This window comes from Chiloscyllium plagiosum, unplaced genomic scaffold (assembly GCF_037043375.1).
Source record: "Chiloscyllium plagiosum isolate Xiang-an unplaced genomic scaffold, Cpla_swu_hap1 HiC_scaffold_2, whole genome shotgun sequence".
NCBI classification, from domain to species: domain Eukaryota; kingdom Metazoa; phylum Chordata; class Chondrichthyes; order Orectolobiformes; family Hemiscylliidae; genus Chiloscyllium; species Chiloscyllium plagiosum.
Window position 1 is genome coordinate 140,929,717 of NW_028270140.1, and position 27,049 is coordinate 140,956,765.

General features: G+C 42.2%; 1 long non-coding RNA gene across 3 annotated transcripts in view; it reads right to left on the reverse strand.

Annotated features, from left to right (window-relative positions):
• LOC148152005 (uncharacterized) overlaps positions 1-27,049 on the reverse strand; it is a 191,418-nt gene that overhangs the window by 145,538 nt on the left and 18,831 nt on the right. For 2 of the 3 annotated variants that reach the window (XR_015759203.1, XR_015759201.1), the window contains exon 2: positions 16,994-17,112. The exons of the other annotated variant lie outside the window; for it this stretch is intronic. This is a non-coding gene — a long non-coding RNA (uncharacterized LOC148152005). The remainder of the gene's footprint in view (positions 1-16,993; positions 17,113-27,049) is intronic. 3 annotated transcript variants of the gene reach the window in all.

Sequence of the window (27,049 nt, forward strand, 5' to 3'; positions counted from 1 at the left end):
TGTTTATACCTACGACTAATTGGCTGCAATGGATCAAGAAGGCAGCTCATCACCATTTTCTCCAGAACAATTAGGGTTGGACAATAAATGCTGATCCAGCTCACATTGAATGAATCAAATGCATCCATAAGCCTATTAGGTACCGACAGTGCTGTTAGGGAGGGAGTTCCAGGATTTTGACTAACAGAGTTCCATGTCAGAATGGTGGAGCTGGGAGAATAATTTGCGTGTGGTGATGTTTTCAAGTCTCCGCTGCACTTGTTCTTCTGATGGTTAAGGTTGTGGGTTTGGAAAGGATTATCAAAGGAGCCTTAGTGAATTTCAGCAGTGCACCTTCCAGATAGTATTGTGAGGGACTGCATATTTCTTCTTTAGGCTGATAAACTGAAAACTGGAATTTGGATGCTGTGAAAAGATCATAAGATAGAGGAGCAGAATTAGGCCATTTGACCCATCACATCTGCCATTTGAATACGGCCGACATGTTTCGCACCCCCATTCTCCTGCCTTCTCTCAATAACCCTTAATAATCAAGAACCACATCTATCTCTGTCTCAATTACACTTAATGACATGGCAGCACATCCCTGCTGTCGCATTCTAGACCTCTAGAAATGAATGCTAGTGTTGCATTTGCCTTCCTATTCCATTCTTAATTGGTCAGTGAACCTGCTTGTTAACATTTACTCAGCGAGTCGTGGGTTCATGGAATGCCCTGCCAGTAGCAGTGGTGGACTCTCCCTCTTTATGGGCATTTAAACGGGCATTGGATAGGCATATGGAGGATAGTGGGCTAGTGTAGGTTAGGTGGGCTTGGATCAGCGCAACATCGAGGGCCAAAGGGCCTGTACTGCGCTGTATTTTTCTATGTTCTATGTTCTATGTTTAGAGAATCCCGAACGAGGACTCCTAAGTTGTTTTGTGCTTCAGATTTGCAAAGACTTTCATCGTTTAGTAAATAGTCTATGCCTCTATTTTTCCTGCCAAAGTGCATAACCTCACATTGTATTCCATCTGCAACAACCTGTCCAGGTTCTTCTCAGTTTCCCTGTTTCCCCAAAGTACTAGTCTCTCCACCTTCTTTGTGTCATATGCAAGCTTAGCAATAATACCCTCAGTTCCTTCATATAGATCATTAATGTATGAACTGAATAGTTGTGGTCCCAACACTGACCCCTGTGGAACTCCATTAGTCACCAGCTGCCATTCTGAGAAAGATCAGTTTATCCCCACTCTTTACCTGCTGCCAGTCAGTCAATCTTCTATCCATGCCAGTACCTTACCGCTAACACTATTGGCTCTTATCTTATTTAGCAGCCTCCTGTGTGGCACTTTGTCAGAGGCCTTCTGGATTCCAAATAAATCACGTCCACTGGCTCTCCTTTGTCTAACTTGATTGTTACCTCCTCAAATAATTCTAACAGGTTTGTCAAGCATGACCTCACCATGACAAAACCATGCTGACTCGGTTCTATTTTACCATGAGGGTATCAATGTGGATTTCAACAGCTTCCTCATTTCCCCTTCCCCCACCTCATCCTAGTTTCTAACCTCCAGCAACACGATCCCCTTGACTTGTCCGGACTTGTCCGACCTGCCCAGCTCCTTTTCCACCTATCCACTCCACCCTCTCCTCCCTGACCTATCACCTTCATCTCCTCCCCCACTGACCTATTGTACTCTATGCTACTCTATCCCCACCCCCACCCTTCTCTAGCTTATCTCTCTAGCTTATCGCTCCACGCTTCAGGCTCTCTGCCTTTATTCCTGATGAAGGGCTTTTGCCCGAAAAGTCGATTTCAAAGCTTTTCGGATGCTGCCTGAATTGCTGTGCTCTTCCAGCACCACTGATCCAGAATCTGGTTTCCAGCATCTGCAGTCATTGTTTTTACCTCGTTGATTTTAATCCTACTGCGAATCCTCTTGCAAGGATGCCTGCCTTGAAGAAGTTTTCCTCCTCTCTCTACAAGAATCTCAGGGAGTCTCTCTCCCACTGCAACTCCCAGGTCATTTCCTCTGCCCTGAAGCTCTTCAACCATGTCGTGAAACAAACTCGCTACCACAGCCACATTTGCTTCCTCAGTGCCTGTCTACGTAACCACCTCATCCCACACGGATTCCAGACCACCTTTAAACCAGCAGAGTTCGGACCCGAACAGGACAAACAGTACAGACTACAGATTCAAAAACATCAGCAACAGTTCTCCTTCAAGATCCTCCGCTCCATTCTTGCAGCAATGCGCTGGCACCTAACCTCTCTACAGTCAGCCCTGCCTCAGCTGAGGGCCACACTCTCTCAGAATTGCAAAGGACCCACTCTGTACTACATCCTCAGGAGAATCCATACTCTCAACAAAGAGTATTTCAATTCCATCTCAAACATCAAAAACTGTAAGTACAACAAACTTTTATCCACCCACCTCCATAACCAGCGCTCCTCAAACATTCCAGAAGATTCCCCTGGCCTCGGAAACACCATCAGCCATGCGGCTGATGCAGCTACCACCCCCACGCTGATTGATGATGTCATTTCTGCCCCCATCATGGCCACTCCCACAGCCACTTCCGGCCCTCACATCATCGCCGATGCCACACGCTCAGTGACTTCCGCCACCCCTACTGCCGTGTCTGCCACCACTTCCGACCCCACCAGCGCCACTCACCTGCATTCTGCTGACACGCCCCCCACAGACACCACTGTCACTATCCCCACCCCCCAGAACCCCGAGGGGAACACTACCCCTGCTCATGACTCTACCCCCATTCCCCCCACCATCACACCCACTCCAGGTACTGGCTCCGACCCCACTCCCAGCTCTACACCCACACCAGCTCCCAGCTCCCAGCCCTGCCGAGTTTTCACCATCACTCCAGACCTCCCCCTCACTGAGAACGAACGATCAGTCCTCAGCAAAGGACTCACCTTCGTCCCCCTCCGTCCACGCATCAATGAATTTAATACACGCCATGACGTCGAACACTTCTTCCGTCGCCTCCGCCTCCGAGCTTACTTTCACAATCAGGATTCCCGCCCATCTTCCGAGGACCCCTTTGCCCACCTCCAACACACTGCATCCACCTGGACACCCCGTGCTGGCCTATTACCTGCCCTCGACCTCTTCATTTCCAACTGTCGCCGGGACATTAACCGCCTCAACCTGTCGACCCCCCTGCCCCACTCCAACCTCTCACCCTCACAACGCGCAGCCCTCCAATCCCTCTGCTCCAATCCTGACCTCACCATCAAGCCAGCGGACAAAGGGGGCGCAGTGGTAGTCTGGCGCACTGACCTCTACATCGCTGAAGCCAAACGCAAACTCGAGGACACCTCTCCCTACCGCCCCCTTGACCATGACCCCACCTCCCATCACCAAACCATCATCTCCCAGACCATACAGAACCTCATCACCTCAGGAGATCTCCCACCCACAGCTTCCAACCTCATAGTCCGGGAACCCCGCAATACCTGGTTCTACCTCCTTCCCAAGATCCACAAGCCTGACCACCCTGGCCGACCCATTGTCTCAGCATGGTCCTGCCCCACTGAACGTATCTCTACCTACCTCGACACTGTCCTATCCCCCCTAGTCCAGGAACTCGCCACATACATTCGAGACACCACCCACGCCCTCCACCTCCTCCAAAGACTTCCGTTTCCCCGGTCCCCAATGCCTCATCTTCACCATGGATATCCAATCCCTCTACACATCCATCCGCCATGACCAGGGCCTCCAAGCCCTCCATTTTTTCCTCTCCAGACGTTCCCAACAGTACCCCTCCACCGACACTCTCATTCGTTTGGCCAAACTGGTCCTCACCCTTAACAATTTCTCCTTTGAATCCTCCCACTTCCTCCAGACCAAAGGGGTAGCCATGGGCACACGTATGGGCCCCAGCTATGCCTGTCTCTTTGTTGGCTACGTAGAGCAGTTGATCTTCCGTAATTACACCGGCACCACTCCCCACCTCTTCCTCCGCTACATTGATGACTGCATTGGCGCCACCTCGTGTTCCCGCGAGGAGGTTGAGCAATTCATCAACTTCACCAACAAATTCCACCCTGACCTTAAATTTACCTGGACCATCTCTGACACCTCTCTCCCCTTCCTGGACCTCTCCATCTCCATCAGTGACGACCAACTTGACACTGACATTTTCTACAAACCCACCGACTCCCACAGCTACCTGGATTACACCTCTTCCCACCCTATCTCTTGCAAAAATGCCATCCCGTATTCCCAATTCCTCCGCCTCCGCTGTATCTGCTCCCAGGAGGAGCAGTTCCACCATAGAACACACCAGATGGCCTCCTTCTTTAGAGACCGCAATTTCCCTTCCCATGTGGTTAAAGATGCCCTCCAACGCATCTCGTCCACATCCCGCACCTCCGCCCTCAGACCCAACCCCTCCAACCGCAACAAGGACAGAACGCCCCTGGTGCTCACCTTCCACCCTACCAACCTTCGCATAAACCAAATCATCCGCCGACATTTCCGCCACCTCCAAACAGACCCCACCACCAGGGATATATTTCCCTCCCCACCCCTTTCCGCCTTCCGCAAAGACCGTTCCCTCCGTGACTACCTGGTCAGGTCCACGCCCCCCTACGACCCACCCTCCCATCCTGGCACTTTCCCCTGCCACCGCAGGAAGTGTAAAACCTGTGCCCACACCTCCTCCCTCACCTCCATCCAAGGCCCTAAAGGAGCCTTCCACATCCATCAAAGTTTTACCTGCACATCCACTCATATCATTTATTGTATCCGCTGCTCCTGATGCGGTCTCCTCTACATTGGGGAGACTGGGCGCCTCCTAGCAGAGCGCTTTAGGGAACATCTCCAAGACATCCACACCAATCAACCAAACCGCCCTGTGGCCCAACATTTCAACTCCCCCTCCCACTCTGCCGAGGATATGGAGGTGCTGGGCCTCCTCCACCGCCGCTACCTCACCACCAGACGCATGGAAGAAGAACGCCTCATCTTCCGCCTCGGAACACTTCAACCCCAGGGCATCAATGTGGATTTCAACAGCTTCCTCATTTCCCCTTCCCCCACCTCATCCTAGTTTCTAACCTCCAGCAACACGATCCCCTTGACTTGTCCGGACTTGTCCGACCTGCCCAGCTCCTTTTCCACCTATCCACTCCAACCTCTCCTCCCTGACCTATCATCTTCATCTCCTCCCCCACTGACCTATTGTACTCTATGCTACTCTATCCCCACCCCCACCCTCCTCTAGCTTATATCTCCACACTTCAGGCTCTCTGCCTTTATTCCTGATGAAGGGCTTTTGCCCGAAACGTCGATTTCGAAGCTTTTCGGATGCTGCCTGAATTGCTGTGCTCTTCCAGCACCACTGATCCAGAATCTATTTTACCATGCCCTTCCAAATACTCCTCAATCTCTTTTAATAATGGGCTCTAAAATCTTACCAACAATTCAAGTCAGGCTAACCAGCCTATAGTTTGCTGTCTTCTGCCTCCCTCCCTTCTTAAACAGGGGTGTTACATTGGCCATTTTCCAGTCATTTGGGGCCCTCCCTGACTCCAGTGATTCCCAAAAGATTGCTACCAATGCTTCCACAACTTCCTCAGCTGTCTCTTTCAGAACTTCAGGTATAGACCATCTGGTGCAGGTTATTTATCCACCTTCAGACCCTTCAGCTTCCCCAGCACTTTCTCTTTAGTGATTGCCATGACATTCACCTCTGTTTCTGACTCTCTTTAATTTCTGGTATGCCACTGGTGTGTTCCACCATGATGACTAAAGCAAAGTACCTATTCAGTACTTCCACAACTTCTTTGCTTTCCTTTCCTTTTCCCCAGCTTCTAAGATAACAGGAGAGTTCATTTTCTGCAACTTGAAAATCAAATGGTATGTTTTGATGTACACCTGACCTTTACAAGATTGTGTTATGCTGCACAGCATTCAGGTAGATTTTTTTAAGATGGAGTGGCACCGCAAGACTTTGAGCTGAGAGGAAAGAAAATGCCAAACAACAGCCTTCACATCGGTCCAGCTGCAAATTGTTCCAGACTGTGTGCACTCAGAGGCATCCAGAAGCATGCAAACAAGAAGAAGCATCTCTCAGCATCTCCCTCTGCGAGTGAAACCATGATTTACCGAGAGATTCGAAAGAAAGAATTCTAATACATGAAAAGGCATGGGTCCACCAGATCAACTGTTAAGTCAAAGATGAAACATCGCTGTGCAGAGAACATCATGTTACCAATATTTCATACATTAAACAAAAACTGTTGGAAATAATTCTCCATACTGCTGATCTGGACTCTTGAACAACAGAATTTGATTTTCCATATTTTACCACTCATAGCATTTGCATCGAATAGTCTGTTTTTTTGTGAATGGAGGTGTGTGCATTTGATGCTTCAAAGAGGTACTGCTTAAGTAACATTGTATTAGATCAGCAACGGCTTTTTGCCATTTGTTGAAGAAAGGTTCCTTACCTTGAATAGTTATTCTCCTGTTAATAACAAAAACTAGTGAAAAATGTTTTTGTCCTGAATAGCAGTCAATCAGGCAAATTGATTAACTTGTTGGTTTAATTGAATAGTTACACATCTGTAATGGTTTCAGAATGGTGTCACCCAACTATTGGTGCCCTCTCCCCATTTGAGTCATGACTGTACTCACTGCCCACACTTTTTGCAGGTTGTGGCTGTGAACATTGAGGGTTCAGGATGGGGTGATTGTTTAAAAAAAAATCATTTATCGGATGTGGGCATCAGTAGTTACGTCAACATTTTCTGCCCATCACTGGTTGACTTTGAAGAGTTGGAGGTGAACTACTTTCCTGAGCCATTGCAATCCATTTGGTGGGGGCAGTCCCATAGCACTGTTGGGGAAGATGTCCAAGGATGTTGACCCAGCCAGTCTGCTACCTCCTGGCTATAATTCAGCAGTACGATGGAATACTTCACTCTTGCCTAGATGGGTACAGCTCCTAAAACAATCAAGATGCTTAACACCATCCAAGAGAAAGCAGCTCACTTTAAAGGCACCACATCCACAAACATTCACTGTCTCCACCACCAATGGTCAGAAGTAGCAGAGTGTTCTATTTTCAAGATGCACTGCAGTGATTCACCAAGACTGTCAAGAGAACATCTTCCAAACCCATGGTCAATGCTATCTACAAGGACAAGGAAAGCAGATACATGGGAGCACCAGCATCTGCAAGTTCTGCTTGAAGACACTCACTTGGAAATATATTGCTATTCCTTCAGTATTGCTGGGTCAAAATCCTGGACCTCCCTCACTGTGGGTCAATCTGCAGCAAATTTGACTACAGCAGTTCAAGAAGGCAGCTCACAATTACCTTCACAAGGCAAATACATTGGCAATAAATGCTGCCACAGTCAGAGACATGTGCATCTTGTGAATGAACGAATGAAGTTGACTCTTACTCTTTCAAACTCTAGCAGCTACAAGACTGGTCTATCTGAACACTGCTCATAATACAGCCCTGTTATTTAAGATATTAGTCTGGGAACACTCTTTGAGTTGCCTCCACTGTGTACAGTGCTTCAGGTGAATTCTCAGCCATGCCCTGTATAAGTGAAGCATAGCCTATCTATATTTGCACTCAATTTCATTTGTAATAAATTATATTCCCTTTCCATATAATTTAGTGTCCGTGCATACTATTGCCTAGACTGCTTTACATCTCAGAGATCTGCAAACTCTCACAATTTAGATACGTTGTTTCTTTTTTTTATTTTTCCTGTCAAAATTACCAATTTCCCACTTTCCCACATTATACATCATTTGCCACATCTTTTCCCACTTAACCTATTTGTCTCTTTTTGTAGCTCCCTTATATTCTCTATACAACTCACTTTCCTCCCTTCTTTTGTGCCATTAGTACAGTTGGCAACTATCTGCCCAACAAATTGCAAACAGTTGAGGTCCCAGCACAAGTTCCAGTTGCAACCTGAAGAAGACCCATTTTTTGCCTAGTCTCTGCTTTCTGTAAGCCAGCTAATCTTCAATCCATATCAATATATTGTCCCTTAAAACCATAGGTTTTAGTTTTTGCAATAACTTTTGATTCAGAAAATCAAATATATTCTGGATATCTAAGTACAGTATATCCACCAGTTCTTCTCTACCACAGCAAGTCTTATCTCCTCAAAGAACTCCAATAGATAGGTTTCCCTGAGTTCCTTTTCACAAAACCATTGTTGACCCTGCTTGAAATTCTCCAATAACCTGACAATAACTTCTTTAATAATAGCTTCTGACATTTTCCTTATGGCAGATGTTAAGCTAATTAGCCTACAGTTTCTGGATTTTTGTCTACCTTTCTCTTTGAAGAAAGGAGTTACATTTGCTATCTTCCAATCTAATGGGACTGCTCTGGAGTTAACATGACACCCTCAATGGGCAAATTAAGCCATAACTAATACGAGGTGTGCTTCTCCTCCAAAATTAGCAAGACAACAAAACCAGAGGTAAATGTGACGTGAAAGTACTTCTCCTGTGAATAATCCTTATTCTTTCATCTCAATAACTAGAACTGAAAAAATATATTTCAACACAACATGTAATTACTTATTCACACTATAAACTATAATTCTCCTGACAGCACTCTCACTGGCAAATTCATGGTAATGATTACCTCATTGCTATCAAGTGACTGACTCCAAAGCAAGGACAGAAATTGGTTTGTGTGTTTTTCTCATTTGGAGCCAGTTCAACAATGTGCATTTTATTTTGAATTAACATATTCTCCATTACTGCAGTTTGTCAACCTCAGTGCCAGCAAAAATGAACAAGAAACCAGGTGTTGAATTTGACCATATTATTCTTGACATTCGCGCATTTCATAGTGCCGACGGGTATCAATTAAAATTAGTCAATTCCACAGCATAGCAATTCCTCAATATGAAGAGGCACCTTAGTTTAATAATTGGACAGCGCCATGTGTGTAGTCTAGAATAGTTAGGTGTTTGCTTTTGACCAGCAAAGACACAATGGGCCAAAGGGCCTTTCTCTGCACTGCAAACGTACGTAACACTATTTGACCTTAAGCATAAATCAGTCTTGTGATCATAGATTCTGTTGATGCCTGTTTAATTTAGATAATTTGGAATCACAGTACAAAGCACCATCGGACTTACAAACTCTATAATGCCCACTTATAATTGAAATATTTACAGATGTTTCCTTTTCCTATTATTTGAATCCTATACATTTGAAGCTTTTATTTTTCTGATTGAATAAAGTACAAGAAAGTGCTACCAGTGTTAGTTATTTATCCATAAAATGCTTTGTTTTGAATATGCTAAAACATTAATCATTGCATTGTTTTTGGCTGCTATTGTTTCAAATAATTTCATTTTTTAAAAATAACTTTAAATAAAACAAAGAGAGAAACTGATCCTCTACATCTAGAGGGAGTGCTTTCGTGTATCTTAAATGTAAGCTCTTCATTTATTCGTACTGAAGTAATAACATTTTACATTTCATTTTATTTAACTTTGGACCAGTTTTCCTCACCCCAGCATCACTCATTGTCAACATAAAAGCATTTGAATAAGAAATCACTTTTCTGGGTATGTTTACAGAAAGTAAGCCAAGTGAAAATTGTAGAAACTAAAAATATCCTGGCTGAGTTATGACATATATGTAATAAATTCATATCTAAGAGCAGTCCACTTTCCCTTAATGTAGAGTTTCTAAATTCTAAAAAAAAACAAGGTCAATAACAATTATATTTCTGAACTTGGAGTAGAAAGAGTATCTTTGAAAGACTCTGTTCATTCCTAACAATGCAAATTTTAGGCTATTGTCCCAAAATACTGTTTGCAATATGACAATAAAGAACATCACAAATTATACAAACAAAATTGAATTTACAGAGCATTGTTCATGACTTCAGGACCTTCTAAGGCACTTTACAGCCAACATCTTTGAATTGCAGCATTTTGCAAATAAGGAAAGAGCAGCAGCCAATTTGCAGACAGCAAAGAAATGGCTGACAGATGGGTGTTTGATACATCTTAACAATGTTTTAGTTTTATAGCGTTTACAGATACACATGCATTAATGCCTTCATTAGAGTAGTAGCTATCAAACTGTCATATGAATGCCTGTCAAACGTTTGGTTAAAGGTATCATTGATTGTCCATATACTCACGTAAAATGGTATTTTCCAATGTAAACTGCAGTCTGTAACACTGCTAATGAGTCTATTAAATCAATTTTAAAACTTTACAAGTTAATTCACCTTCTACTTGTTCTGCTTAATTTAAATTTATAATTTCTAAGATTTAGTCTTAAAGCAAAAGTGAAAAAATAAATGTATACTTTAGAATAACATGCCTGAATTCATTGATTAACTTTTGTTGGTGTCTTTTAACTTCCACTGAAGGTTTTAAAACTTCCCCAAAACTTGGGTTTCAACTGAATATGAATACTTCACGACAGTTGCTCAAAGTTTTCAATCACCTCAGTACAATCAGTCCAGTTACAGGTTGTAGAACTTGCTCTTCTAACTTGCAATGTGTGCAAAGTCCAGGAGTCAATTAATGTTCTCTTCCAGTGAGGATTTTCAAGTTTTCCTGTGCTTTTTTTGTCCCCAGGACTTTACTTAGAGAATGTAAACTGAATGCTGAAGGTTTATATTTCAGACAAGTTTTTACATCAAAATATATTGGTAAACATATTTATATTACAAATGCAATCAATTTTTAAGTCACATTTCCCTCTATATCCTTATTATTAATTGTTGCACAAATACACGGCTAGATGCCAGGTCACATGTAGTTTTGGTGCCCTGAAGGAAAGAGTTTTTATTGTAAATATTCCATTTGCAGCCTGTATTTAGTTTTTTAAAGGAAGCATTTTGTTTCACTTCAACCCCAGGCTAATCGGTGACAGGTTGGGGAAGATTGGAAGACCCCCTTGTGGGGCTGTTATGGGCGTATCCTGGGTGATCAGCAACAGGTCCATGCATTGGGTCTGGGGTGGGATTGGTCATAGTTCCTGAATGCATACACTTCTTCAATGGTTATGCCCATCCAAGTGTCCATGGAGAGGGAGCATCGAATGACGCAGGTCCTTAAGGGGCAGGTGGGAACAGCAGCTTGGGTACATCATCACATCCAGAAATGACATTTTGATTTAATTTTGATAAGCTTCTATTGTAAGTTTCAATTTACTTCTTGAATTTTTCAAGATAGTGCATCACCAGTAGCTTTTGTTTTTATTCACACATGGGATATGGGCATCGCTAGCTGGGCCAACATTTAATTCCCATCCTTAATTGACATTTGAGAGTCAGTCAAAGGAAATCTGTTAAGAAAATACTCATTTTATTTATAAAGTGTGAAGCTTATGAAACCCAAAACATTACAAGAAAGTCTTAAGGAAGAAGTGTATTATTGGTATGGCAGCCCAAAAATGAATTTCCTAAAGAGCATTGTTGTATTTATATAAATGTCAATCCTCCCTAAATTGTGAGCATTTTAATGATTTTATGTAGATATAATGTGTTTCTTGCTGTGGATTAATACACCAAAAAGTACAGATTTTAAAAATTGGCAAGAGTATTGATGTAAATCTTTGTATATTGTTATCCATAGTTATAATGGTTTACTTGGACTGGAATCATATTTTAAGTAAGTATTGCTTATCTGAAGTTTATGACTGTTATAACTGAAGCATCATGCCCAGTGCACACAGCATATGTGATGTAAATATCACATTTATCAATTTGGAGCATCTAAGAATCTACAGCTTTCAGATCAAAATATTTTTTCTAGTTAATCCTTTGTGTGTGATGTTTTGAACAGCTTGTGTGAACTGATTAAATGGGCTTAAAGAAAAGATAAACAGCAGGGAAGAACTTGAAAAAAAGTCATAGCAAGTTTTGAGAAGTCACATTGGCAGCTCAACAAGATACAGAAAGAGAGAAAATAGGAGCAGGAGTGCACTATTTAACCCTTTGAGTCTGCTTCAATGGCTGATTATCCAACTCAGTATCCAGTCCCCGCATCCTCCATGTACCTTCAGCTCTAGGAACTCAATCTAATGTTTCTTACAGGGTAACATGATTGCCTGCAGAAGCGCCGCTATAGTCAAAAAAGGGGCCACCCAGATTGCAAAGAAGGGCTTAAAATTTCAACAAGTTGGTTTAGATGATACATCATATCAAAATCTTGCAAAACGTTCTAAATCAGATCTTGAATCTGTTAAGCCTTGTCTCTCTACCAGCTCCTCTGATTCCTGAATTCAGTAATCCTTACTTAATTGGCACTGACTTGGCTGGATCTGAAATTACAGCAAATAGGCACTGATGCTGAGGTGCAAGCTGAAGTATTTGTCTGTCCTGTTCCCTGAGGTTGCCTTCACGACATGCCACGCAACAGTAAGGTCAGAAAAAATTAATTAACGCACAACAAACCATTGGCTTTCATTTGTTGCTGTGGAGTTGGAAATTATTTTTAATATTTGTGGAATATGAATGTTGCTGATAGGTTGGTATTTATTGCACATCCCTAATCTCCCCTGGAAAAGTGATGGCAAGCTGACATCTTGAATCGTTGAATTCCATTGGCAAAGTTACACCTACAGTTCTGTTTGAGAGGGAGTTCTGGGGTTTTGTTTCCATATGGAATAGTGACATAAGCAGTAGCTTGGTAGCACAGCACTTGGATATAGCTGAAAAGAGAGAGAGGTTGTGAAGGTTTTTGGCATTGCACTCATTTGGACTAACACAAGGAAGCCAATTTTCAAATGATCACATCAATTTGTACAAAAGAGTAAAGGGAGTTGATTAGTTTGCAAGTTGAGTCTGAATGGCCAAGGCATTCCCATGGAAAATGCAACAGGGGATTGACAGAGGATCTCCAATATATGAATGTCCAATTTATGAACACTCATACTTAGAAATGCAACTGCATACTAACCGTAACGCTGAACTGATTATTTTGAATTGACTGTTAGTGCAGCTACTGATGTTAACAGGATTGTTCACTAAGTGCTGCCCAATCACAGAATCATATCTAATAATAGACATTTTTCTTTAATATTTTTCAAGGGTGGGATAGTTGAGTGCAGGCTGGAGTCTGTTATGAACAAGCAAAGGAACAAGCTATTTGGTTCAATTAGCGAAGCATGGTCTATGTACGTGGCATTACACACGCACTGATTTTTATAAATAGCATTGCTCAATGTATGCTAGTCAGTTGCCTTTTTGACTAATGGCAGCATCTTGTTAGCTGAAGAACTACTCTCAACCCCATTTCATAAAAGCAGCAAGAAAGGGCACATTTTTTCAATGTTTTAAGGATGGGTTCTAATCTCCTTGGATGAACTCCTCATTTCTATCCTAAAAGTGGAAAAGCCCATTCTTCCAGGTGATGACAATTGTGCCCCCAATTTCTAGAAATTAGCTATTGGCAAAAATGGACTGAGAGAAGCCAATGCAAAGGAGTCTGTACTGCGATCAACGTGTGTTCAGGATGTCAAAGCACTGACACCTCCTATGTTATTCACACCTTGAATGGAAGATCTATACTGCTTGACAGATTATCAGTGATGAATGTCCAACTAATTCCAAAGCATTGCAAGATCCAAACGTCCAAGAGGAAGAAAATTAAAGCCTCAACTTGAAAGCAACCTGAGCAAAAAGAGTCAATTGCAATCTATAACCAATCCACAAACTCTTCACACATCCAAATCAATTTCAGAATGGTTGGATCAAATAATGTCATAAAGGAGAGGCTTCATAGAATAATGCACTTTCTTTTCAGGATGATAGAGGAGAGTCAGAGAAGAGCTGGTTAGCAATTGAGATCAGGTTCAAGATACAAATCAACCCCATGCCACCCCTGTCCTGGGAGTGTTTGATGGGGACAGTACAGAGAGGGCTTTAGTCTATATCTAACCCTGTGGTGTCCCTGTCCTGGGAGTGTTCGATGAGGGATAGTGTGGAGGGAGCTTTACTCTATATCTAACCCCATGCTGTCCCTGCCCTGGGAGTGTTTGATGGGGGCCAGTGTAGAGGGAGCTTTACTCTATATCTAACCCCATGCTATCCCTGTCCTGTGAATATTTGATGAGGGACAGTGTAGAAAGAGTTTTATGCTGTAACTAACCTTGTGCTATTCCTGTCCTGGGAGCATTTGAATGAAGACAACATAAAGAAAGCTTTACTCTATATCTAATCCCATGCGGCCCTTGCCCTGGGAATGTTTGATGGGTGTATGGTGTAGAGGGAGCTTTACTCTGTATCTAACCCTATGCTGTCCCTATTCCTGGGAAACTAGTGATGGACTACAAATACCAGTCCAGCCAGTGACATCCACATCCCATGTAGGAATAAAAATGAATATGGGGAGAGGTTTGGGGAAACAAGGAAATGGCAGAGGAGATTTAGACATATATCTTGCATCTGCCTTTATGGTGGAAGATGCTTCAAGCATCCCATTAATACTAAAGAATATGGGGAAGAATTAAGTACTATCATCATCATGAGAGAATTAGAGGGGAACCTGTAGAAGTGTTGAATTTAGATGTACAGATGGCATTTGATAAAAATGTAAGTCATAAGAGCCCACAGTGGTGGAGGAAGTATATTGGCATGGCTAGAGAATTGACAAATGAGAAGGAAACAGCAAGTGGGGATAAGGGATTCTTGCTAAGTTGATAACCCATGACCAGTTGGGTTCCACAGGGATTAGTGCTGGGATAAGCAACTGCTTGTAATATATATAAATGACTTGGAGGAAGATATAATTAAGTCATGAGGCCATAATTCTACTGAAAGGCAAAGCTGGCTTAAGGGGGAGAAAAACCTACTCCTGTTCCCCATTTCCTGTGGTCTGATAGAAAGTTTTAGGGACAGCAGTTACAGACTCATATAGATTTCAAAGTAAAACCAGCAGCCAAAGTGCTTCCTTTGCACGTAACTCTTGCATTAAGTCAAAGGATACTGTTAGCTTATTCACACAGCACTCCTGTTCAAAAGCACAGCATTTTTTGCACTAAAAAGTGATTCCTTTTAACATGGAGAAACTTACCTCTTGTGCAGTAATTTGTTGGTTCTGCTTTTTGTTTCCTTCAATTTGCACCTAATGTGGTGTGATGCCATCACACTATATTTGGTGAAAATTCTTTTTCATGGAACCTGGTAGTGCAGGCCTTTATCTTTTAAATGCAGGACCCACACTCAGTAAAACTGTTTAAAGCAATCACAACAGTGAGAAATAAAGTTAACTTAAAGCAAATGAAGGAAAAATAAAAGGAAGAACAGCAATTCCAAGTTAATAAAGCAAAAACACCCTACGTTCTATCAAAATGCCACAGACCTACAACAAAAATGGTAGGCAAGCCCATGATTGTGGATTGAATAGCTATTGCCATATTTACTAAACTACAGCTATTTAAACAAAATATGCAGCTCAACTTTGCAACAGATAAACAAACTTTGCAAATAAAGCTATAAGCGACCCTAAGAAAAGATCTCTCAAAATATTGCTTGTTGTTAATGAGGAGAGGATGCCTAGAAAAAAATGCTTATTTTTTTCTGGAGATGATATGAAAGATCCAGAAAAAACTTCAAGACTTTTCAAGCTTGATGTTCTCTGTTGTTTTTACAGAAATTAAAAATATGAACTTTCAGACTTGTTTTAAATCAAAATATTTTGAGTGGCATTGATATCTTGCTGGAGGCTTGATGATAGCAAGAAGCCATAGTGGCTCTGCCATCTTGCAGCATGACATGGAACAGTACATCTAAATTGCTTACCTCAGTCACGGTTGTCTGTGATTATGACGTACAGAGGTAGATCGCATGGGCTGTAATAAAAGTTCATAAAATTCTTCGGTACTATGAGACCCCTATACTAAGCCAGTCGGGAAAATGCATCAAACCAGAAAGATCCAACATACTTATATCATTCCTGATGAAATGCTTATGTCCAAAATGTTGACTCTCCTGCTCCTCAGATGCTGCCTGACCTGTTATGCTTTTCCAGCGCCGCAATTTTTGACATATAGTTTATCACACCACTCAAAGGTTTTCCTGTGTTGTTCCACATCTGTAGAACATGTGGCACCAAACAATATTGCGCATGCATGTGCAGAAAATCAGATTTCAAAAGCTAAATGCCAGACCAAAATCCAGGTGACCAATAAAAGTGGTCTGATGTCACAAAGCCAAAATAGAAACTCAAACAAGTGAAAATAAGCATACCAAGAAAATAAACAGCCAACAAGCCAAAAAGCCACCTATAAAAAGTGGTCAAGGCTTTCATTTTATTAACCTCACATTGATAGCTTCAATTGAGCAGATGTTCTTTACGATCAGCAATATCATATGTCCCAATACACACTGTAAGCTAAAATTGATAAAGGAACTGGAACCAACATGCTACCACTATGTATCCTAAAAGACATGCACTCCTCAAATGACTTTCCATGATGCAACCAAAAAGCAAGAAGCATGTAATCATCAGCAATTCTAGGCAGTGGCACAATCACAATACAGTGCCAAAATGCAAGTTCACCTGGAGGTATCCTAGAGGATACCAATGGTCCAGCAGTGGCAGGACTATCAGTATGCATGATCTGACCATCATAACCATTCCTGAGATTCAAACCATACCCATAGTGGTGATCATGAAAGACTCATAGTAATTTCCTTCATTATGGGTTATGACTCTATGGCTCACTGAATTATGAATCATGTTAACTCAGTTTTTACATGTCTGTGTGATAGCAGAATTGACAAAATGCATTGAACAATGATGCAGTTGTGTTTGGGATTTCTTTCCTTTGGAAAAAGATTAATGTTGTGGCATGTTTCTCAGCAGATATGTAATACATCTTTAAGGGAAGTGCTCATGATGCCATCATTATAATCACAAGACGCATTCTCATGGTATAAAGCTCTCTGTTTCTATCTCCCTGAACTCTGTCCTCTTGCAGCATGATATGGAACAGTACATCTAAATTGCTTACCTCAGTCACGGTTGTTTGTGATTATGATGTACAGAGGTAGGTCGCATGGGCTGTAATAAACGTTCATCGAATTCTTCGGCACTATGAGACCTCCACATCACATCCTTATGTTACAGGAACTAAAAATAAATATCACAGTGTGCTGTCACAAACTATCAGTACATCTTGACATCCATCACAGAAACATAGAATTGTTGTGGCACAGAGGAGGCCATTCAGTCCATTATGCCTACACCTGTTCTATTATTTAGTCTAAATCTTGTGACTTTCCCCTATATCCCTGCACACAATTTCTATCCAAATAATAATCCATTGCTTTATTGAATGCCTCAATTGAACCTGCCTTCATCACACTTCAACGCAGTGTATTCCATACCCTCACCACTCACTATAAAAGTTTTTTTTCCCATATCATCCTTGCTTCATTTGCACATGTTGTACAGTTTGAGTACAGTGTCATTGTCAACTCTGCAGAGATTTGCAAGGTACTCTCAATATCTTCAATCCCACAGTCAAGAAACATGCCATATCCCTGAATACAACCAAAACAAAACTCATATGTCGACTCATATATCTGCTCAGTGAATTATTCCACTCCTGCATATGTTGAAGGCATGACACAGAATATGTTGAGCATTTCCCATACTTCAGAAACTTTATCTCTGTTGCAAGTGTTTCACATGAAACACCTCTGTGAATGAACTGAAGATTATGTTTGCGGATGAGTTATTGTCATCACACTGCTACATTGCAATGACACCTGGACTCTATATCAATGACATCTTAGAGTACAAGAGAAAAATCATTAGTAATTCTGCTACCACATCCTACAGATTCATTGGGAACTGCTGAACAAATGTCAGTGTCCTTCGAAAACCCAAATCCACAAGCATTCAGGCAGATCTTCCATGAAATCAAATTCCTCCCTCTAAACCAACAATCCTGTGTTCAAGTCACTCCTGCTCCATTAGTATGTAATAGCAGGTCTGAGCGGTATGATTAGCAAAATACCGAAGAGAAATGCATTGGACTGGAGGTTGTGCTCAGATGGGCAAACAGCATTTCCTAGACAGGGTAAAAACAATGACTGCAGATGCTGGAAACCAGATTCTGGATCAGTGGTGCTGGAAGAGCACAGCAATTCAGGCAGCATCCGATGAGCAGCAAAATCGACGTTTCGGGCAAAAGCCCTTCATCAGGAATAAAGGCAGAGAGCCTGAAGCGTGGAGAGATAAGCTAGAGGAGGTGGGGGTGTGGAGAAAGTAGCATAGAGTACAATAGGTGAGTGGGGGAGGAGATGAAGGTGATAGGTCAGGGAGGAGAGGGTGGAGTGGATAGGTGGAAAAGGAGCTAGGCAGGTCGGACAAGTCAGGACAGGTCAAGGGGACAGTGTGGAGCTGGAAGTTTGAAACTAGGATGAGGTGGGGGAAGGGGAAATGAGGAAGCTGTTGAAGTCCACATTGATGCCCTGGGGTTGAAGTGTTCCAAGGCAGAAAATGAGGTGTTCTTCCTCCAGGCGTCTGGTGGTGAGGGAGCGGCGGTGAAGGAGGCCCAGGACCTCCATGTCCTCGGCAGAGTGGGAGGGGGAGTTGAAATGTTGGGCCACGGGGCGGTTTGGTTGATTGGTGCAGGTGTCTCGGAGATGTTCCCTAAAGCGCTCTGCTAGGAGGCGCCCAGTCTCCCCAATGTAGAGGAGACCGCATTAGTGGCTGTGCAGGTAAAACCTTGATGGATGTGGAAGGCTCCTTTAGGGCCTTGGATAGAGGTGAGGGAGGAGGTGTGGGCACAGGTTTTACAGTTCCTGCGGTGGCAGGGGCAAGTGCCAGGATGGGAGGGTGGGTCGTAGGGGGGCGTGGACCTGACCAGGTAGTCACGGAGGGAACGGTCTTTGCGGAAGGCGGAAAGGGGTGGGGAGGGAAATATATCCCTGGTGGTGGGGTCTTTTTGGAGGTGGCGGAAATGTCGGCGGATGATTTGGTTCATGCGGAGGCTTGTAGAGTGGAAGGTGAGCACCAGGGGCGTTCTGTCCTTGTTACGGTTGGAGGGGTGGGGTCTGAGGGCGGAGGTGCGGGATGTGGATGAGATGCATTGGAGGGCATCTTTAACGTGGGAAGGGAAATTGCGGTCTCTAAAGAAGGAGGCCATCTGGTGTGTTCTATGGTGGAACTGGTCCTCCTGGGAGCAGATACGGCAGAGGCGGAGGAATTGGGAATACAGGATGGCATTTTTGCAAGAGATAGGGTTGGAAGAGGTGTAATCCAGGTAGCTGTGGGAGTCGGTGGGTTTGTAGAAAATGTCAGTGTCAAGTCGGTCATCACTGATGGAGATGGAGAGGTCCAGGAAGGGGAGGGAGGTGTCAGAGATGGTCCAGGTAAATTTAAGGTCAGGGTGGAATGTGTTGGTGAAGTTGATGAATTGCTCAGCCTCTTCGCGGGAGCATGAGGTGGCGCCAATGCAGTCATCAATGTAGCGGAGAAAGAGGTGAGGAGTGGTGCCGGTGTAATTACGGAAGATCAACTGTTCTGCGTAGCCAACAAAGAGACAGGCATAGCTGGGGCCCATACGTGTGCCCATGGCTACCCCTTTGGTTTGGAGGAAGTGGGAGGATTCAAAGGAAAAATTGTTAAGGGTGAGGACCAGTTCGGCCAAACGAATGAGAGTGTCGGTGGAAGGGTACTGTTGGGGACGTCTGGAGAGGAAAAAAACGGAGGGCTTGGAGGCCCTGGTCATGGCGGATGGAGGTGTAGAGGGATTGGATATCCATGGTGAAGATGAGGCGTTGGGGGCTGGGGAAACGGAAGTCTTTGGAGGAGGTGGAGGGCGTGGGTGGTGTCTCGAATGTATGTGGGGAGTTCCTGGACTAGGGGGGATAGGACAGTGTCGAGGTAGGTAGAGATGAGTTCAGTGGGGCAGGAGCATGCTGAGACAATGGGTCGGCCAGGGTGGTCAGGCTTGTGGATCTTGGGAAGGAGGTAGAACCGGGCAGTGTGGGGTTCCCGGACTATGAGGTTGGAAGCTGTGGGTGGGAGATCTCCTGAGGTGATGAGGTTCTGTATGGTCTGGGAGATGATGGTTTGGTGATGGGGGGTGGGGTCATGGTCGAGGGGGCAGTAGGAAGAGGTGTCCTCGAGTTGGCGTTTGGCTTCAGCGGTGTAGAGGTCAGTGCGCCAGACTATCACTGCGCCCCCTTTATCCGCCTGCTTGATGGTGAGGTTGGGATTAGAGCAGAGGGATTGGATGGCTGCGCATTGTGAGGGTGAGAGGTTGGAGTGGGGGAGGGGGGTCGACAGGTTGAGGTGGTTAATGTCCCGGCGGCAGTTGGAAATGAAGAGGTCGAGGGCAGGTGATAAAGTTCACCAACTCTCAACTGGTCAAGTGTCAGCGAAAAAGACTTCAGTGATGTTCTAAAACTCTCTTTGAAGTGTGGTCCAATTGACCTTAATAACTGAGAGGAATTTGTAACAAATTGCTCAAATTGGGAGTAACTTGTCCATCAAGCTACTTCATGCTTTGAGTCTAAATGCCTTAATGATAAGCGGCAGCAGGAATTGAGTGGAAACGAATCACACAATACGGATCCTATTCCTGATGAAGGGCTTTTGCCTGAAATGTCGATTTTCCTGCTCCTCGGATGCTGCCTGACTTGCTGTGCTTTTCCAGCACCACTCTAACCTAGACTCTGGTTTCCAGCATCTGCAGTGCTTGTTTTTACTTACTTTGGATCCTACTGCCTCACCAGATATCTTACTGCATGTGTCCTTATAGATCAAGTCAAGAATCAGTCGATTTAGTCACATGAAGATCCACAGCAGAAACCTACAACACTGAGTAGAATTTACCCTCAAATCTAAGATAACAAATTCAGAAAACCATCGTGATATTTATTGCTGAGATTAAGAGATTTGTTTCATGTTACAGACCAGACCAAACTCCCTCAAAATATTAAGCTCACCTAGAGCCAACATTTTCATACTTTAAAGGCCAGGTATTGCATTCCAGATGCAATTCTGTTGATTAAACAAATAGTCTTGAAGCAAAACATACTTTATTCATACAATCATGAAAGGGCATGGATAGGATAAATAGACAAAGTCTTTTCCCTGGGATGGGGAAGTTCAGAACTAAAGGGCATAAGTTTAGGGTGAGAGGGGAAAGATATAAAAGAGACCCATGGGGTAATTATTTCATGCAGAGGGGGTACGTGTACAGAATGAGCTGCCAGAGGAAGTGGTGAGGCTAGTACAATTGCAACATTTAAAAGGCATCTGAATGGGTATATGAATAGGAAGGGTTTGGAGGGATATAGGCCAGGTTCTGGCAGCTGGGACTAGATTGGGTTGCTATATCTGGTTGGCATGAACAAGTTGGACCAAAGGGTCTGTTTCCATGTTGTACATCTCTATGACTACGACTCTAAAAAAACAACAAAAGAAAGTTGAAATTGGAATAACATAACTCCATTGGAAAAGTTAACAGAATAATAGATTATTTAAGTACGACACAGTAATTGTTTCAATATAGTGATGTTCCATAAACACACACTTGGCAAAGGCAAATTCATTAAAATAAATTGTTTAACATGCAATTCAAACAGCAGAAAGAGAACCTCAGCTTTTAGCTGTAACAGAGAGGAATAAAAGCTTCCACATTCAGTTTCAAGACCCCAGCAACTACAGGAAGCTAAAACTAAAAATCCTAGCTCTGTGGGAGCCTGGCCCCACCAATTCAGGCTGCTTCTATTGTTTCAACTTTTTTTTTAAAAACCAAAGCCTCACAAATTGTTTTCTATACTGGCTTTGAGCATGTTACTCACAATTCTGTCTAAATCTTTCTTCAGAATAAAAAAGGGAAAATACATCTCTTAAAGCCATAGTATTGACACACCACCCTTATGAAAATGAACAATCAATATACCAGATGGCATCACTTTAAACTTGTTTCATTTTTCAAAACATTTAACCTTACACTATTAGTACACGACAATACATTCACATTTCATTGACTCTATGCATGCAAACATTTGTTATTATAGCCTATTTCTGTCCATTGCTTTCCTGCCACAAAACGCCTCCATCTTCTTTCATCAAAGTCACAACATTTCAGCAATTATGTTCACTTGCCCTGCCACGTGTATCGTTTTCAAATTGAATGGCTGCAATAATAAGCTCCACCTGAACCGACTCATATTTTTATCCTTACATTTTTTCCAAAGGGTTACGATCAGTAATTATCGTTGTCTCAGATTCATTTGTGGCAATATAAATATTGAAATGTTGCAATGCCAACATTAAACTCAAGGTCTCCTTCTCAATTGTAGAATACTTCTGTTGATAAGTGTTCAATTTTCTAGAACAATGCCCAATAGGTCTTTCTATCTCTCATTATCTGCTCGCAAAAGTACAGTAGTGACACCTGCACCAGTCACATTGATAGCTACCTGGAATGGCTTTGCCTATTTAGGTGTGGTTAATGCAGTTTTCAGACTATCAAATTCCTTCTGACATTTCTCCATCCACTGAAGTTTTCTGCTTTTCTTCAAAACAATCAGTCATTGGAGGAACCACCCTGCTAAAATTTGGTATGAACGCCCAAAAAAACCATTCAGTCCAAGGAATTGTGGTGCCTTCCCCTTCATCGGTGGTATGAGAAACTTCCCAATAACCTTAGTTTTCACATCCCACGGAGCCATCTATCCATGTTCAATGACATGGTCAAGGAATGTGATTTTGCAAATTTGTTCTTAATTAGATTTATCACCAAGCCGAGCCCCAGAAGTCAGGCAACAATTGAATAATTGAACAATTCTGATAGATGCCCCAAATGTTCCTTCCATATGTAACTAAAAATCACCAGATCACTGATGTTCACCACACAATTTGGTAATCCCAAAATGACTGTATTGGTTAGTCTTTGAAATGTGGCTGGCACATTTTCAATACTGAATGGTATTACTTTAATCTGGTATAGTTCACTCAGCATTGCAAAAGCTGAAATTTACTTCATTATTTTGGATAAAGGTATTCTCCAAGTAAGTTCAACACAGAATTATAAGTTGATTTCCCATCTTCTCAATACAGTCTTCCAAATGTGGAATAGGATCTGAATCAGATTTTGTAACTGCATTGACTTTGCAATAGTCCATGCATTATCATCCCTTAACATCTGGTTTTGTCACCATTACTATGGGTGAGCTCCATTCACTACAACCCACTTTAATTGGATCATCTTTGAGCATGCAGTCAATCTATTTTTGAACCTGTGCCAACTTTGAAGGGTTAAGTCTATAAGGATGTTGCTTAATTGGAAGAGCATTTCATTTATCCTGATCATGCATAATTAGATTAGTACTTCCTAACTTATTCCCCAATAACTCCCCACATGATTGTAATAACTCTTTCAGATAATTTTGATTTTCCTCTGGAAGGTAACTCAATAACTTGCAATTTTTAAGAACTTCCTCATTGTCCAATTTAACTTGAGGAATGTTCAATGCAGAACCCTCTGAACTTGGTTATTCACTCTGTATTATAACCAGTAATACATTCTTCTTTCGCATTCCTACCCAATCAAAATGCCTTATAAGCATATTCACATGAAGCACTCTGTGCAATTTCTTTCTATCTGGCATTCTTTTCAAATAATTCACCTCACTCAATTTCTTTTTGATTTGATAAACCCACTAAAGCTTGCTTTTTTAAGTTTCACCTACCATTAGTAGTAAGACTAACACTTTATCTCCTCCAGCAAAACTACAATTTTGTTTCTTATCTGCTTTCTGTTTCATCACATGCTGTGCTACTTTTCTTAACATGTGACCCATAGTTCAAATATATGGTCTCTGAACTATGATTCACCAATTTGTCCTTATTTTGTTTCAGTGATCCTCTCACCTCGTGTCTGAAAATGACTCAAATAGACTGAATTTAGTTGATTCATTAGGTACATCCCTAATTGCAAAAAGTACTGATGGAATTCTTTTACCCCAATCCCCTGGATAGTCGTGACTATAAGCCATCAACATGGTCTTCAAGGTTTGATGCCATTGTTCTAATGCTCCCTGTGATTCTGAATGATACGCAATAGATTTGAATTGTTTTATTCTTAAGAAGTCCAAAACTATGGTAGGTTCAGGAAACAATGAGAAAAGGTTTAATCTCCATCAAAAACATCACATTTTGTAATTTGTTTACTGCCACAAGCAAACTTGCACACATGCAAATACTTAAATGTAGATTAGATTAGTATATAGCTGTAATTGCAGAGCTGGCTTTCCAGCATTATCTTAGCATGTATCTTCTTGATGGTCATGACTGAAGTGAAAAGAACTTTTTCTCCTAGTGGGAGTTGAGAATCAAGAACCTCTGATTCCTGGATGTATGGGTGGTGTGTGACTTTGACAGCTGCCCTATTTGTCAAGTGTGAAGAATACACACTTAATCATGGAGGCAAAAGGAATAGATCTATCTTGATTCCTGATTTTTTCCTGCCCTAAGGAAATTTGATATGATCTATCACCCCATTGTCAGATTAATTCCTGTTTCTTGTCTTTAGCCAACAACTTGAATTGGAAATTGCTGCTACAGAGCCAGAACATATTATAGGGAACCTTCTAGAACCAGGGACCAGGGGACTGCTGGGAATGTAAATTTCCCATTTAACTGAAAGGGTTTGCTCCTATCCGTGGTTTCAGGCTTCGGCGGTAAGTCTTGGAACGTATCCCCCGCAGGTACGTGGGTGGGGTGGGGGGGTAATTTGAATTTCAGTGGGTGGCTTCAACTGCTGGAATTAACAATTACAAAGAGTTTGCGTAGTTAACTTGACCCCAATCCAGTTTTATTTCTGTGCCTAGTCTGTATCTAATAAAAACATTTGAGTAACTGTTCTACAATACAATTAGCTGTGACACTGCAGAATGGAATGGTCTCTGGAAATATAGTGGACATATCCATTATTGTCAACAAAAACTGATGCCCATTTTTTGTTTTAGATAGGGCTCCAATGCAATCAATTTAGACTCTTGTAAAAGGTTCCTCAAATGCAGGAATAGGTTTAGAGGGTGCTGGTTTATCACAGTCTGACGTTTTCTAATTACCTGACACATATAATATTGCCAGCAAAGTTCAGCCACATTGTTTTGCAGTCCAGGACAGTAAAACTGTTTTTTTGTATTTTGGATTGAGTTTTCCTTCGACCCAAATTACCTCCTACTGGTAATTCATGTCCTATCCACAAGACCTCTTTCTCATAAACCACTGGTAATACAACTTTATGAGCTTCTACCCATTTTTATCTGAATATTTCTCATTATGACTTCATCTTTAAGATAGATATTCTGGGATGCACTTAGACTCATGTGTGTTTGTTTTTTTGATACAACAGCCTTCGTTTTTTATCTTTCTGTTGTAATTCAGCTAATTTCTCTGAACTAAAAATATCCACTTTGTCCTCTACCTGTTCTGTTTTCTTTCTCTCAACCATAAGATATAACATAGTGGGCAGCATGATGGTACAGTGGTTAGCACTACTGCCTCACAGCACCAGAGACCCGCGTTCAATTCCCACCTCAGGTGACTCTCTGTGTGGAGTTTGCACATTGTCTGCGTGGGTTTCCTCCCGGTGCTCCGGTTTCCTCCCACAATCCAAAGAAAAATGTGCAGGTTAGGTGAATTGGCCATGATAAATTGCCTGTAGTGTTAGGTGAAGGGGTAAATGTAGAGGAATGGGCCTGGGTGGGTTGCGGTTTATGGTGGGTCGGTGTGGACTTGTTGGGCCGAAGGGCCTGTTTCCACACTGTAAGTAATCTAGTCTGTAATAATTGAACTGCAACTCACCTATCTTTATTCGTTAATTTCTTCTACAACTTCAACCTGTGGCTTTGTAACCTTGTTCCTATGCAGTCAGGAAAAAATTCCCAGGATACACTTCCTTTAACATCAGTTGCCTGATTTTCCATTGGCTTTTCAAACACAGTAGGCATCACTCCCACCTGTGATCCAACTATAGCATTAGGAAGGATAAATTGTATTTCTTTATTACTCCTACCACTACTTCACCATTTTTCACTGGACTCTCCAACCTCACTTCATATAATGCAACACTTCTCACCACAAATTCCACATATTACTATTTTTTCTGGCAATACTTCTTCTGAATTGCATTCTCCTCATCTCTTACCATCAAAGATTGACTTGCAACCGTATCTCTTAAAACCTTAATTTCTTTATGTACTCCTCCTGGCATTCATGAGTAAACCTTACCAACACAAGTAAATTTTTTAAAGAGATCTGGCATTTTCTTGTCAACCAACATCTGAGCAGGCTCTACATTCTTTTGCAGCTTCTTAGCTTCCAGTGAGCTTCCTTCACCACTTCAACAAAACTCACAGGCCTATCTGGTTTTTCCACATCCACCTTCCCAGAGCTTTTTCTAAAACACCAACACTGTGACTGTATGTGGCCTATTTCGTTACACCTCAGCTTTTTAAATTCTCTTTCCCCCTCATGGGTTTTTCTTCTTACCCTGTGGTGAACTAACTTTACTATTTTCAATGTGATGTCCTTTTCCTTTACAACCTGAGGATTTCTCTTTTCCCTAATTTCTATCCCTCACAGATTGAAATTAATGTCAGTAACCAAACTTTGATTTATGAACCAACTTATAATCATCTGCCATTTCTGCTGCTCTTTGTTCTTGCACATGAGCTCTCACTACTTCAGAAAGTGAATTTTTGAACTCCTCCAAAATAATCGTCACTCTAAAAGCATCAAATATTTGATTTATTTTCAATATCCTTATCCGCCTACCAAAATTACTTTGTTTGATCCTTTCAAACTCTATTTGCATTTGACCAGGTTCCCTCCTTAGATTCCTAAAATGTTGTCTGGACCTCTGGTACAAGTTCATATGCACTTAAGATGGCTTTTTTCACTTCACTACATTCCCCAGGTACCTACTCTGATAGCAATGCAAATACCTCACCAGCTCTACCTACCAACTTTATGTGGATCAACAAAACCTGCATGGTCACCAACTATTGCATTTGTTAAGCCACTTTCT